General features: G+C 47.5%; 1 protein-coding gene across 19 annotated transcripts in view; it reads right to left on the minus strand.

Moving 5' to 3' along the window:
• Positions 1 to 15,300, minus strand: part of LOC139353985 (tyrosine-protein phosphatase non-receptor type 21-like) — a 358,621-nt gene that overhangs the window by 323,529 nt on the left and 19,792 nt on the right. The gene's annotated exons all lie outside the window — the stretch shown is intronic.

Consider the following 15,300-nt stretch of genomic DNA (forward strand, 5'->3'; position numbering starts at 1 on the left):
GCAGCGCAGAAAGTGCAGAAGCCATGAAGGAGAGCATTGCGAGGGTGCTAGGCGACGCAGCGTCAGTGCGAGCCATGTCGGATGAGACCAAACTGCTCGTTCTGGAGATACGAGACATCGACTCCATCGCGACGGAGCAGGAAGTCTGCGCTGCGATTGCGAGCCAGTATGGTATCGACGCGGAGCGCATCAGAGTTCGGAGTCTGCGTCGAGGCTACGCGGAGTCGCAGCTAGCTGTGATCAGCTTGCCCTACTCCCTGGGGAAAACCGTCCTCCATCGTGGCGAGGTGCGGATTGGATGGACCATCTGCAGGATCCGCGAAAGAACAGGCCCCCCAAGATGTTTTAAATGCTTGGAATCCGGGCATATTGCAGTTAACTGCAAGAGCCTAGTGGACAGGAGCGATTGCTGCATGAGATGTGGTGAAAAAGGGCACAAGGCAGCCAAGTGCAGCAAGGAGCCTTCATGTTTATTCTGCTCTGCGGCAGGAAGTAAGGAGACCAGGCACCAGGCAGGAAGCAGACTCTGCCCAGCCACAACCAGCGGGACAGGGAGACCTCGGCCGTCATGCAATTGATTCAGCTAAATCTGAACCATTGTAGGGCCGCGCAGGACCTCCTGAAGCAGACGGTGCGTGAGCTGGGTTCTGAGGTGGCGATACTCAGTGAGCCATACAGAGTGGAAAGCAGCAGCGATTGGGTCACGGATCGCACAGGCAAAGCTGCACTGTGGCTCTGCGGCGTGAGTGTTCCACCAATGCGGGACACGATGGCAGTAGAGGGATTTGTCCGAGCGAACGTAGGCGGCACATGGATCTACAGCTGCTACCTGGCCCCCAGTCTATCACTGACGTCCTTTAGCAGGATCATGGACGAGCTGATCAGCGACCTAAGAGGAAGGAGCAACGTGGTGATCGGAGGCGACTTTAACGCCTGGGCCGAGGAATGGGGCTCCCTCTATACCAACGCCAGGGGGCGCACCATCCTTGAAGCAATCGCGTCTCTGGACATCGTCCTGTTGAACGAGGGCTCCCAGCACACCTTCAACAGAGCTGGGGCCGGTTCAATCATCGATCTATCGTTCGCGAGCAGCTCGTTATCCCGCAGCACACGCTGGAGGATAGGCGAGGTGTTCACGGCCAGCGACCATGAGGCCATCCTGCTGACAGTTGGCGGTCCACCGTGCCAAAGCCAGCCGATGACCGGGCCAAGAAAAGCCTACCGCCAGGACACCTTTAGGACACAGACCTTCGCCAGCGCACTGGAGGGATTGGCTGTATCTGAGCTGGACTCGGCAGATGTAGCAGCGAACAAATTGGCAGCCAGACTAGAGGAAGCCTGTGACCAAAGCATGCAGCAGCGTAAGACCTTTCGGAAGCACCACGCGCCAGTGTACTGGTGGAGCGAGGAAATCGCTAGCTTGCGCAGGACCTGCCTTCGAGCCAGGAGGTTAGTCCAAAGGGCGAGAGGCACCGCAAACCTTTCTGCCTGCAACTCTAGCTTTAAGAGTGCAAAGAAGGCACTCAAACTGGCGATTCGGGACAGCAAGAGGGAGAGCTACCTCAAGTTCTGTGACGAGCTGGAAAACGACCCATGGGGAAGAGCCTACAAGACGGTGGACAAGCGTGTGAGTGCCGGCAACAGGTCGCCTACTGACCCAGCGGTCCTGGAAGGCATTGTCCAAGTGCTGTTTCCAGAGGGTCGCCGCCATTGCATCCCCCGATGGACGCGACAAATTGGGAGCCAGATATGTCCGGTCACGGAGACGGAACTATTGTCTGCGGCAAGGAACCTGAAGAGCAAGAAGGCACCCGGGCCGGATTTGGTCCCGAACAGGGCAGTGAAGACCCTGCTATCCCTCCATCCGGGCGTGGTAGCATCGCTCTACAACACGTGCATGCTGGAAGGGACCTTCCCCGACAGGTGGAAGCGCCAAAAACTTCTGCTCCTGCCGAAGCCAGGGAAACCAGCGGGCGAAGCTTCTTCCTATAGACCCATCTGCCTGCTGGACACTATAGGCAAGGTCTTCGAAAGGGTCATTGCGACAAGACTTAACGCTGCCATGGAGGACGCCGGTGGACTGTCTTCCAACCAGTACGGTTTCCGTAAAGGGAAATCTACACTGGACGCGATAGAGAGGGTCACCAATATTGCTGCTAAAGCCATCGCGGGTACCAGATGGAAAGGTGGGACGAAAAAGTATTGTCTAGTGGTCACGGTGGACATACGGAACGCGTTCAACACAGCCGATTGGGGGAGGACACTGGAGGCACTACGGTCCTTCAACATCCCGGATTACCTGCTGAATGTAGTGCACAGCTACCTCAGCAAAAGGGAGTTGGTCCTAGATACCTCTGTGGGCCCCAGGACGTACGAGGTGACAGCCGGTGTTCCTCAAGGCTCGGTACTGGGCCCTCTGCTCTGGAACACGATGTATGACGGTGTCTTGAAGCTCCCACTGCCGAGCAGCACCGACATTGTGGGCTTTGCGGATGATGTCGCGCTGGTTGTGGTGGCCAAGGAAGTTGCGGCCGTGGAGGCAGCTGCAAACTGCGCAATTCGAGCAGTGGAGGAGTGGCTCGCAGTGGCGGGCCTAGAGCTGGCCTCTCACAAAACTGAGGCGGTGCTGATTTCAAGCAGGAAAGCAGTGGAGTCGGCGCACATACAGATCGGAGGGTCAACGATAACTTCTCAGCGTGCCATAAGGTACCTGGGAGTCATGCTGGACACCCGCCTCTCCTACCGCGAACACCAGGAGTTCGTAAACAAGAAGGCAAGCGAAACCACAAGATCGCTCTGCAGGATCCTGCTGAATACCAGGGGACCGAAGCAGGACAGACGCAGGCTCCTCGCGACTGTTGTCAAGTCGCAGTTGCTGTACGCGGCTCCAGTGTGGGCTGAGGCCACTGCTGTGAGTAGCTACATGCGAGGTGTTAACTCGACGTACCGCCTGTGCGCCGTTAGAATTTCGAGTGCCTTCAGGACGATCTCGGACGACGCAGCCCTTGTCATCGCAGGCCAAGTTCCCCTGTGTGAACTGGTGCGGGAGGCCAAGGAGATTCGCGCGGCTCTAGCAGGCGAACAGGCGGACCGCAGTACCAAGACCGAGGTGAAGAGAAGAGCCAGGATGCAGAGCGTCGTCAACTGGCAGGCAGCCTGGGACATCTCCAGCAAGGGTCGCTGGACGCACAAGCTCATCCCCAGCATAGAGCCATGGCTAAGTAGGAAGCACGGCCAGGTGGATTTTTACCTCACGCAGGCGCTGAGTGGACACGGCTGCTTCCGAAGCTTCCTTAAGCGCTTCGGGCACGACACGGAGGACGGTTGCCCAGAGTGCGGCAGCGGCATTGTCGAGGACGCTCAGCATGTCCTTTTTGAATGTCGCCGCTTTGGCTATGACCGCCAGATACTCACGGAGACCACCGGGGCAAGAGTTCGGCCAGAAACCTTTGTGCCCCTCATGCTGCTGAAGGAGGCGAATTGGGAAGCGACGGCAGCCTACGCAGCGAGCGTACTGCGAACGCTGCGTCGCACCGATAACGAGAGGAGAGAAGTAACAGCCTAGGTGGCTACCTTTGCGCGAAGCAATACCTTGCGGTGATACCGCGCAACCACGGCCCCCTACCCCTGTTCTTGAACTCACTTTTAATGTATATAGTTGTATGAAATAAATGAATATAAAAAAAAAAAAAAAAAAAATATCCCTAAGCATCTGTTGTACATACATACTACATTAAGTTAGGTCACACTATTATTAAACACATATATACATCCCTGTTACTCTTAAGAAACACTATGCTTGTCTCACTCCCTCATACTGTATACCCCCAACTCTTGTAACATAGGCTAAGCCTGTACAAATCTGCACAATAAAGATCACTTTTGCTGCGACCGCCGAAGAAGAAAGACCTAGAAAGTGCCGTCTACACACGGCTACCCGGATCCAGGTACGACAGCGTGACCCCGGAACAGCAACATCGCCCCAGAGCCCATCGGAGAGAGTGGAGCGCTTGAAGGAGGTCTTTCAGATCGTGCAGAACAACCTACAAAAAGCCAGCCGAGAACAGGGAGACATTATGACCTGCGTCGTCGAACCTGGAAGCCCGAAATGGGATCACTGGTCCTCGTGCGGCAACACCATCTGTCTAACGCAATAGAAGGGTTCGCAACGAAGCTCGCCCCGAAGTTTGACGGACCGTATAAAGTGGTCGCTTTCCCTTCGCCTAACGTCGTCCGAATCCGCCTACCCGGCCAGCGGAAGGGGCGACTTGCAAATATTGGAGACTTAAAGGCGTTCCACTTTTCTTCCACAGGTAACACCGATGATGAGGACAGCGAAACCGCCAAGAAGGAGACGGGCGACCAACCCGGACAGTCCCAAAGAGGCCAACCGACCGACACTAGCAACAGGGGGTGATCATAAGTACCCCATCTCCCTTTGTGTCCCCGCTAAGTTTAAATTCGTTATAAACCATTAAGACCTTAAGAATGAAGTTAGGAGATTCTTTTATTTATCCCTATTGCTAAGTATCAATAGAACTAAGCTAGTTTAGTTACTTCTTCCACACATCGAACGGGCGGACATGGAGACGATAGTACTGTCGTCCGGCGACAGCGATGGGGAGTCTAAACCCAGTTCCCCGGGTAACCGCCAGTCGACGACCACTCGAGACCCTCGGCTACGTCCGGGAATGGCGTACGCCGAGAGATCCACCCGGTCATGCCCGACGGGTAGGCGCCAGCCAGGAGGCTCTGGAAGAGCGACCTCACCATCTCCATTTACCCGGAGCCCTATCAATACCACCCGAGTCCAGCCGGGTCATAGATGAGCAGCCGGGAGTACAGCCCTCGCGGGCACAACGACGACGACCGGGATCACCCGGCACCCTACGCCGAAGACGCCAGCGACGACGACGACGACCGTGATCACCCGACACACAACGCCGAAGACGCCAGCGACGACGAGGAAGGACGCGGCGAACAGGCGCCCTATGTCGAGGACGCCAGCGACAACGAGAACGAGGATGCGTACTCGATGAGCAGACGGGATTACGACGACGATCCCCAGGAAGGCGCGGCAAACTATGTGTACACGAGCGAGGACCGTTTCGGGTACCACCGGGGGTCCTGGATGTACCTCATCAATACGAGCTGGGAAACGATCCAGATAGAAGCACCGTATCGGCCACCCGATGACCCGATCGTGACCTTCTCGCCGTCCCCGTACGCCTGTACATCATGGGGCCCGATGAGACCGAGGTAGCCGAGGACCTAGGAGTCCAGACGGAACGCTCCGTCGACCTCACCTGCACGCAGGATGAAGAGATGGGACCGGAGTCGATCAGCGCGCGACACTCCCCCCTGGGATATGCACCACGCAAGATGAGCCCAGTCCCCCGCGCTACCCCGCAGGCAAAGCAATGCAGACTCCGAGAATACCCGGAGTGTAGAAACCTAGTATATTCCGAGAATATCCGGAGTGTAGGACCCCCGTAGACTCCAAGTTTATCCGGAGTAGATAAACCCCGCCGTTCACGCCCGGCGGACTCCCCATAGCCAGGACTCGAAATTGGATTACCAGAAAATCCAATAAGATATAGCCTGGGCAAAGGCGGTAATACCAGAAATCGACATCGCTATGACCACCAGCAATAGGAACAAGTGCTGGGCGTAAACCCAGGTCCGCCACCCGATTGCACAGATGGTACCAGGGCAATGTAAAGTTGATCGCCTGTGAGGACGAAAGATCGGCAGCGCTTTACAAGGCTGTCATCAACAAGGTCGGCCAGGACTACCTCGGAGCCAAGCAGGCATTTTGCGAGACTGCAGACATCCCGTTTCAACCGAGAGCGAGGGTGCGGCTACCGTGTGAACCGTCGGAGCCAGGAGCTATCCTCAGCCTGCTGACTAGGTTCAACCCGAAGCTTCCGACGGATAGTTAGAAGGAGTTAAGGTGGAGAAAACCGTGCGCGTCACCATGAACGTGGTAATCCTCCTGAACCAGGCCTGCTTGGAACCCCTCGCAGCGCAACAGAACCGGTTGAATTACGGGTTTGACAAGGTGCAGCTTCGCATCTACGATATAGACAAACTAGCGGCAGACAACCTGACTGCCTGTGCGTCGTATTAACCCACGAGCGAACCGAAATGGAGCACGAGGAGGCCATCTATACAGGATACGTGTTAACCGACTCAAAGCTAACAGAAAGCCTGAAGCAGCTGTGCACCCAGGACGCGACCCGACCAGGGCGCACTATTCTCCAAGACATAGCGGAGGAAGAGGAGAGTACCCAGCCTGATCACAGTTCTAAAGATGGTGTAGTTTCTTCAGATTAACAGCAAGGCAGCATCCACTGCCCTCCTTATCCGCTTGCAACAGGCAAAACAGACGTAGTCCTCATTCAAGAGCTATGGATTGTTGGTAACAACATCTGTGGCTTATCAACCCCCTATACCAAGGCTAAGGGTAAAACCAGAACCTGCATTCTTACAAAGACACACACAAACGCTTATCTTAATCCACAGTTTAGTGAAGGCGACCTTACCACGGTCACAAAACAACACAACAACTCATACATGCACACTCATCTAAGGAACTAATCCTGGGAGGGGACGCCAACTCACACCACACGCAATGGGGAAGTACTAACACAAACAAAAGGGGTGAGTTACTCTACGACTATCTCCTTCAATCAAATCTATTCATCTGCAACAAAGGCAATGAACCAACTTTCATCACTAGAGATAGGAGGGAAGTCTTAGACATTACACTAATATCTGATTCCCTACTTAACCAGTAAGAAGCGTGGAAGGTGGGGATCAAACACTCAATTTCAGACCACCGATACATAGAATTTACAATAACTTAGATTGTAGTCCCGCCGAGAACATTACTAATCTAAGATTAACCAACTGGGGATACTACAAAAATCTCCTCAACAGGAACACGCTCCACCGACGCACGTACGTAACGGTCAAGAATTAGATAACCTAGTTAACACCTTTACTGATATCTGCGGTGAGGCCATAAAAAGGGCTTGCCCAAGCAGAACAGTCAAAGCAAAGCACAAACCCCCATGGTGGAACGCAACCCTGGCGAACCTCAAAAGAGAGTGTAGAACTTACTTTAATAGAGCTAAATACAACAATAGCGAATCTTCCTGGAATTTATACCACACAAAACTAAGCCTATACAAAAAGTTAATTAGAATATCAATACGAAGAGCTTGGGCTAATTTCTGCAGTAGCATAGAATCTACTGCGGAAGCATCCAGACTCAAAAGAATTTTAGCAAAATCTCCAGCAACCATTGGCTATCTAAAAACCAACGCTGACAACTGGACGGAAAACAGTCAGGAAACCCTTGATCTCCTGTTTGACACCCGTTTCCCTAAAAACACCCATGCAGTGGAGGACCTCTACATAGAGGATAACTTAGACGACCAGAGTATAGACAACATCTCTAACCCTAGTCGAATTCAAGCCCTTCAATTTTAAGCCCTTCAAATACCCCGGCCCAGATGGGTTCTTCCCGGCCCAGATGGGTTTTTCCCGGCCCAGCTACAGGGGACACTAGATATTTCCCTACCCTGGCTGACGGCCATCTTCCGCGGCTGCCTTGCTCTAAACCATATTCCAACAAGGTGGCTGGACGTTAAGGTAATTTTTATACCGAAAGCCGGCAAACCCTCCCACACCAACCCAAAGGACTTCCGCCCGATTAGTCTCTCTTCCTTCTTGCTGAAGACCCTGGAAATGCTAATTGACACCCATATCATAACCTGCGACCAAAGCCTACTCTCTGACGCACAACACGCGTACCGTAAGGGCAGATCAACAGATACCGCCCTCCACTCTCTCGTGTCCAGTATAGGTTTCCACAATAAGGAATACTCTCTGGCAGCATTTCTAGACATAGAAGGCGCCTTTAACAACGTCACCCCAACGGCGATTACTGGTGCTCTGACTGGACTGGGCATTGAGCGGCTTATAGTGGGACTCATACACACCATGCTAACCAGCAGAGTAGTGTACACTATGGGAACAACCCACTCGACCAGGAATGTCAGCAGAGGAACCCCACAAGGAGGTGTACTCTTACCTCTTCTATGGGTTATAGTGGTCAACAAACTACGATCACTTCTAGAAGAAGCGGGCACTAAAGTGGTAGCCTACGCAGATGACGTGGTTATCCTACTGCAGGGTAAATTCCCGCAAACTCTTTGCAATCTGATGGAGACAGCCCTATCCACCCTCTCAGGGTGGACAGCTGATTGTGATCTGGGAGTTAACCCAGAAGCGGCCATAGCCCTCTTCGCTTGTAAAAAAAAGCCTGAGGGAGGAAGTGGGGTTTCTCCCCCGTAATAGTTCACTGGCTATACACTGCATAAAAAACATAAAAGACATAAAAGACATAAAAGTCTCAAACCGCCTACCAGTGTTCTTAAAGCGGAAGTCATGGCAATTCAAAGAGCCATGTCCCACCTGGATACATCAGAACATCACGACATAGACATTTTCATCTTTACGGATAGTCAAGCAGCCCTCAGGGCCCTCGACTCCTACACAGCAAACTCAAAAACTATCTCTGAATGCCGCAAATCTCTGAACGAGATGGCCACTAATTTGAAAATCAACCTCATCTGGGTGCCTGGACACAAAAATATTGAGGGCAACTGCATAGCAGACGAGCTATCAAGACAAGGGACAACCGCCGACATGGCTACCCGCAAGCTCCACCTCAGGCAGAGACTGTACACCCTCTCCAACAAGCGATGGAACACAATCTCAACATGCCACAATTCTAGACTCACATGGCCAAATTACAACTCGAAAGGAACTAAAACTCTTCTACAATGTAATAGGAAAGACATCTCCGCTCTACTAAATGCCCTCACGGGCCATTGCCTTCTAGGGACTCATGTGCACAGGCTGGGACTCAGTAACCACGATTTCTGCCGCAGCTGCAAGCAGATATACGAAGAGGAGAACATTGAGCACCTCCTATGCTTCTGCCCAACGCATAACCTAAAGCGCTTTCAAACCCTAGGGAGCTACACACTTCCGGAACTTGCGGCCATTCAGGGCGTAAGCATACTAAAACTCTTACGTTTCCTAAAAAGAACAAACTATTTCGTGAAATTTTCACAAATAACTTTAAACCAAAATTAACGCATACAGAATATATTGTAGATTTTGACATTAAAATTAAGTCGCAATTTTCTTTCAGCACAGTGCAACACTCTAACGCCCATAACGCTAAAATTTGTTTTTTCAACTACTTGAAAAGATTCTTTTATTTTTCTCTTTCGAAAACAGGCATTCTCTAAATTGTCTGGCATTCCAAAATCATTTGAACGCAATATTACTTCCCATTTGCAAGACTTGTGTTCCTCGTTGATACCACTGTGTCAACATAACAAACCTAACCGACTTACCTACTCGAATTGAAATAAATGGATTTAATAAAAAATGATTATCATTTGTGACGAAAATGTATTATACGATCTACTAAATAAATACAATTTCTTAATTTTCTTACATTCGGCTTGCTTTATTAAAATCGTACAGCCCAACCCAAGCATATTAAAAAGCAGCGTGCCGAATGTGAAAAAAATTATATTGAGCTGTTTGACACCGTCTATAATTTTCAGGACTCTAAAATAACGTTTTGGGACAAACTGACAAACTGCCAAGCAAAATAAAATGAACGTAGCATCCGATTTTGAGAGTTAAGGTGTCATTCGACGCGTATTTTAAGTGAGAATATAAGTAGGTTAAAAGCGGGGGCTATTTATCCCAACGGGACCCAACAGATCAAATTTTCTAAATTTTCACTTTTAAACTTTCTTAACCTCCTGACAAAGTTCAACCCGAAGCTTCCGACAGATGGATGGGAAGTGGTTAAATCAAGCGCGTCACCATGAACGTGGTGACCCTCCTTAACCAGGCATGTTTAGAACACCTCGCAGCGCAGCAGAACCGGCTGAACTATGGGTTCGACAACACCGCATCTACGATACGGACATACTCCGAGTAAAGACGAGATGGAACACGAGGAGGCCAACCATACAGGATATGTGTCAACTGACTCAGAGCTCACCGAAAGCCTGAAGCAGATGTCCACACAGGGCATGACCCGACCGAGGCGCACTGTTCTCCAGGACTCCCTAAAGGTGGTGCACTTTCTATAGATTAATCTGCATCACAGCAAAGCAGCATCTGCTGCCCTCCTCATCCTCCTGGCAACAGGCAAAATAGACGCAGTCCATCCAAGAGCCATTGATTGTTGGTAACAACATCTGTGGCTTATCAGCACCGCAATACAAGCTATTTCACACCAAGGGTAAGGGAAAAACCTGGACCTGCATTCTTACTAAAACACACGATAACGCTTATCTTATTCCACAGTTTAGCGAAGGCGACCTCACCACGGTCAGACTAGAGCTTAACGCACACACACATCACACCATAACGTGAATCTATCTGGCTCACGACCATGACCATGGCTCACGGTTAATACCAAACACCATAACACAACAACTCATACACGCACACTCATCTTAGGAACTCATCCTGGGGCGCAATGGGAAACTACAAACACAAACGAAAGGGGTGAGTTACTCTATGACTATATCCTTCAATCAAATCTATTTATTTGCAACAATGGTAATGACCCATCTTTCATCACTAGAAATAGGAGGGAAGTCTTAGACATTACAACAGTGGTCGGCACACACATACCATCACAAGTTTGCCTTTCATTAGTGTGAGTGTAACAAACACGAAGTTTGCGCGCGGCGTGCTGAAGCCTGACGTTTCTCTGCTTGGCACTGATGTCCTCTGCCGCACCAACAAAAATGCGCGCCGAAGCTGAGAAAAAAAATGACCCAAAGACCCATGCCGAAGTCACACGAACATCTACGTTGTACGTGAGCGAGCAGAGGATGGGCAGAACACTTCCCTATGCTCACTAGATAGGCCGCTGCCGACCCCTGCATTACACTAATATCTGATCCCCTGCTTAACCAGCTTGAAGCGTGGAAAGTGGGGGGTCGAACACTCATTCTCAGACCAGCGTTACATTTACAATAACTATGGACTGTCCTCCCGCCAAGAACATTACAAATCTAAGACTAACCAACTGGGGATACTACAAAAAAGTCCTCACAAGAAATTTACGCTCTCCACCGACGCAGGTACTCAACGGTCAACTAGATAACCTAGTCAATACTTTCAGTGACATCTGCAGTGAAGCCATACAAAAGGCTTGCCCAAGTAGAACCGTCAAAACAAAGCGCAAACCGCCCTGGTGGAACACAACCCTGGCGAATCTTAAAATCTTAGAACTTACTTCAATGGAGCTAGGTACAACAATAGCGAATTTTCCTGGAACTTATACCATACGAAGCTAAGCCTATACAAAAAGGAAATAATAATATCTAAACGAAGAGAATGGGCTAACTTTTGCAGTAGAATAGAATCTACAGCGGAGGCATCCAGACTCAGAAGAATCTTAGCAAAGTCCCAAGCAACCATTGGCTACCTAAAAACCAATGCTGACAGCTGGACGGGAAACAGTCAGGAAACCCTTGATCTCCTGTTTGACACCCATTTCCCTAAAAGCACCCAAGCAGTGGATCAGCATACACTGCACAGGATTTTGCTATACTGGAAGCTATTAAATTAGCCGCAAAGAAAAGAGGAAAAACCTGCGTTTGTTCCGATTCGCTGTCAACCTTGGAAGCTGTCCTTAGGTGTATCAACGCGTCATTCCACATTTAAACGATCCGGGACTTAATCATAAAACACACCCCAAAAATCATGTTGCTATGGGTCCCTAGAAAAGACGCAACATTATCACCCCTAGTTTCCATCCCAAATCTAAGCCGTACGCATATCAATAAATTCATAAAAACCAACCTACTTAGATATATTACAGCGTCAACGACTACGCCGAATTTCCAACAAATCCTTAACTTTTTAACATAAGGCAACCTGCTTTATCTAATTTAAATTGTCAATCTCTATTTCTTCCAATTCAAATGTAGGTACTAGTTCCGGCAGAAAGTCCACCAAAGTTTTAAACTTTCGGCTACAGTGTACAATGCTTGAAAAAACGCTCAAAAAGTGCTGATAAGGTGCTGTGTAAAGAAGCGCTCAAAAGGTGCTTAAAGGGGCGCTTAAAAGGTGCTCAAAGTATGCCAGTTTTTAAGCCCTAATGAACCGTAGGACATGCCTATGTTAAAATCATCATTCATTGTCATATAAATTCAGCGCTGAATGGTACTGCAGAGTAGTTTCTGCTGGAGAATTGCAGAATTCATTGAAGACACTTTTGATTTGCACTCCCCATGTCAGCAAGGCTGGTTATGGCATACTCTTGTTTGGAGCTCACAAAAGTTATGTATGCCATGTTTGCACTTAGGTGACTTTTTAAGTTCGGCATCAATTGCTTCCCTTGTATAACCGTCGTGTATATAACCGTCGACTTAGCCTGATTAAAAGCAAAACCGAGGTCCTTGTATATAAATTTGAAATCTGTTAGCTTGCTTTGCAGGTTATTAACTGTGTTGTTGAATAAATGGCCAGAAGAGAAAATGCGAAAGTCATCAGCCAACTGCATGACATGTGTGTTTCTCTTACCAACCTTTGCAGCCTTTCGGTAAACACGTTGAACAGAATTGGCGATAGGCAGGATCCCTGAGAAATCCCACCATTTACAACCTAAAAAGCCTCCTCCAGTTGTAGGACTCCGTTAGACATAAAAATATTCAGTAAGTGTACGTTTTTAGAAACTATTCACTTTCAATGATGATCTTAAGCGAGTTAAGATTAAGAAAGTTGTATTCGTTGGAGAGATCCATTACTAATAGAACTACGTTTTTCTTTGGAGCTATTACATTGATGACGTCGTTTACACACATTGATGCCATTTTGCCCTTCTGGTACGCATAGGATATGCAAGGTAATATTTCGTGGTCCTTTATTAATTTATACAGTTTGATTTTGACCATGGCTTTTATCGTTTTGGCCAACGCAAAAATGAGTGAGATAGGTTTAAAGTTGTATACATTACTTAAATCCTTGTTTTACTTTGGAATGGGCACAATATTGTTTTTTCCCCATTCCGACGGAAAATCACACCTGGCTACTTTGGTGTTTTAAATAGCGTTTAAGATTTATTCAATTCGCGGTTGACGGACTCGACATAGTTTTGATATGCCAGGGAAGTGGACGATTTTTTTTGGACTTAGGAGATTTGTTTGCCTCAAATTTATAAGTTATCTAGGTTACCACTCGAATAAATTTTGCTTAAATTATCTTTCAGCCTTTTATTTAGAAAAAAGTTTTTATTTTTGAAGTCTTTATTTATTTTGAAAGTAATTGGGATGGTGCCACCCAGAAAAAATGTATCATAGTTAAGTCAAGCACTGACCCCGTTTCTAATTCAATGTTAACTCTGCCAGCCTGGTTTAGCATTGACTGCGATAGAAAAGAGCCTGTGGTACTATTTACCTGATACCCAAAGACTGTAGTTCTGACATTAAAATCCAGTGCTTCAATTAATTTGCTAATCTCTTCTTTTGGTTCTAGATGTAGGGAAACTACTTCAATGTTTAGATACTTTTTGAAATGATTGCAATGATTATGTGACATTTTGTTTCGTGACAGAACCTTTTAAAGTTTAAACCCTTTTTAAAAGTAATGGCTAGGACTCCAAAGCCGTCCTCCCTGTGTTTCCTAAAATATTGAAGTTTGCTATTTTCCTAAACGATAAGCCGTGAGAAAGTCATTTGGACTGTTCAAGTGACACTCTTTCAATTGTTTCTTCGGGTTTTCTTTTTTCTTTAAAGTTTTTTCTTGTGTTTCCAGTTGTACTAGTACTGTAGAGAGTATTGAGATTGACGTCTCCGATTTTATGTTGCCGATTTGAGACAATATCGGCTTTGTACGGTATGATACGGAACAATTGGCCTCCGGACTAAACGATTAGCACAACTGTGTTTTTTCAATACTTTATCATTTAATCTTTGTTTTGAACATTTTCCTCTTTCTTGTTTAAAGCTGGAAAATCCACTGAGAATGTACTCAACACATCATTTCTATACCTGTTACTCGTAAAGTAAAGGGGTATATTGTATTCGAGGAAAATTATGTAACACTAGCCGAGTCAATCTAACCATGTCCGTCTGAACATGTGAACAGAGGTTATTTTTATACAAGTAACTATATTCTCAAGAATTTCGTTGTCAGAAAGCTTAGTGGGAATACCCTTGATGATTCCCAATGACTTTTGAAAAGTTCGTAGGGATAAATCAATCAAGTTCATCCTTTTAAGTTCCTCATTGTTCACAAACTCGTTTGCACCCTTCGCTTTGTTAAAGTAAATTTTATATAATTTTGGCGAAAGCATAACTGTTGCCTTAAAGCCATCAATATTTTCAAAGAGAAAAAAAAGTTTTAAGCTCTGTGGAAACAAGCTTTAGTGGAAACAAGCACAGCTGCTTAACACATATGATATTTTCCATAGAAAGTCACCATACTTTTTGCCCACAGTGACACATTTTTTTTAAATTTCAATGAATTTGTGACAAATTTTTGTTGTTGTTTATTGTTGTTTAATTATCGTTAGTTCAGAGTTACAGAGAATGTTCATTATGAATTTTCACCAATACTAATTTTAAGCCCCCAGATGCTATTGTCAGCACAAATTCAGTGGCACTAAAAATATTTTTGTTCTTCGCCAGTGCACTATGGTTCAGAGGTCGTTTTTTTGGCATTAAGTCGATTTTTCGATGTTAATATATAATAATATATCGTTGCTTTCTTATTTTAATCTTAAAGTAAATGCATCATAGATTTAAAAAAATTTTATGAATAGCTTTAAAAGCGCCACCAAAGCTTTTTGAGAGCTTTTAAAAGTGAGCCAGCGATCAGCTGCCCTTCAGTTCTGCAGTAGGGACGCGGTGACATGGCTCAAGGCAAAAAGCTTTTTTTGTTTTTTTTTTGTGCCTAAAACGCTGTGCCGCTGTTGACGTCAGCAGAGCAGTCGGCGCAGCGTAGAAGACTGCCCACGAAAACGATCGTGCAACAAAGAGAGGCAGACATTCGGATATTTCCCTCTCTTTCTTGTCTTATAATCTGCCTGCACTCCGCGCTCGCAGAGACAAATTTCGGCTGGTCCGTTATTTTTTTTTGCGTCTCTCCGTTATGTTCGGCTAGCGACTCATATTTCGGCGGTAAAATTTTCGTGGAGCAGCGACATGTGAATGCCCTAATATTTTAGGAGCATTATTG

This window comes from Drosophila suzukii (genome assembly GCF_043229965.1).
Source record: "Drosophila suzukii chromosome 2 unlocalized genomic scaffold, CBGP_Dsuzu_IsoJpt1.0 scf_2c, whole genome shotgun sequence".
NCBI classification, from domain to species: Eukaryota; Metazoa; Arthropoda; class Insecta; order Diptera; family Drosophilidae; genus Drosophila; species Drosophila suzukii.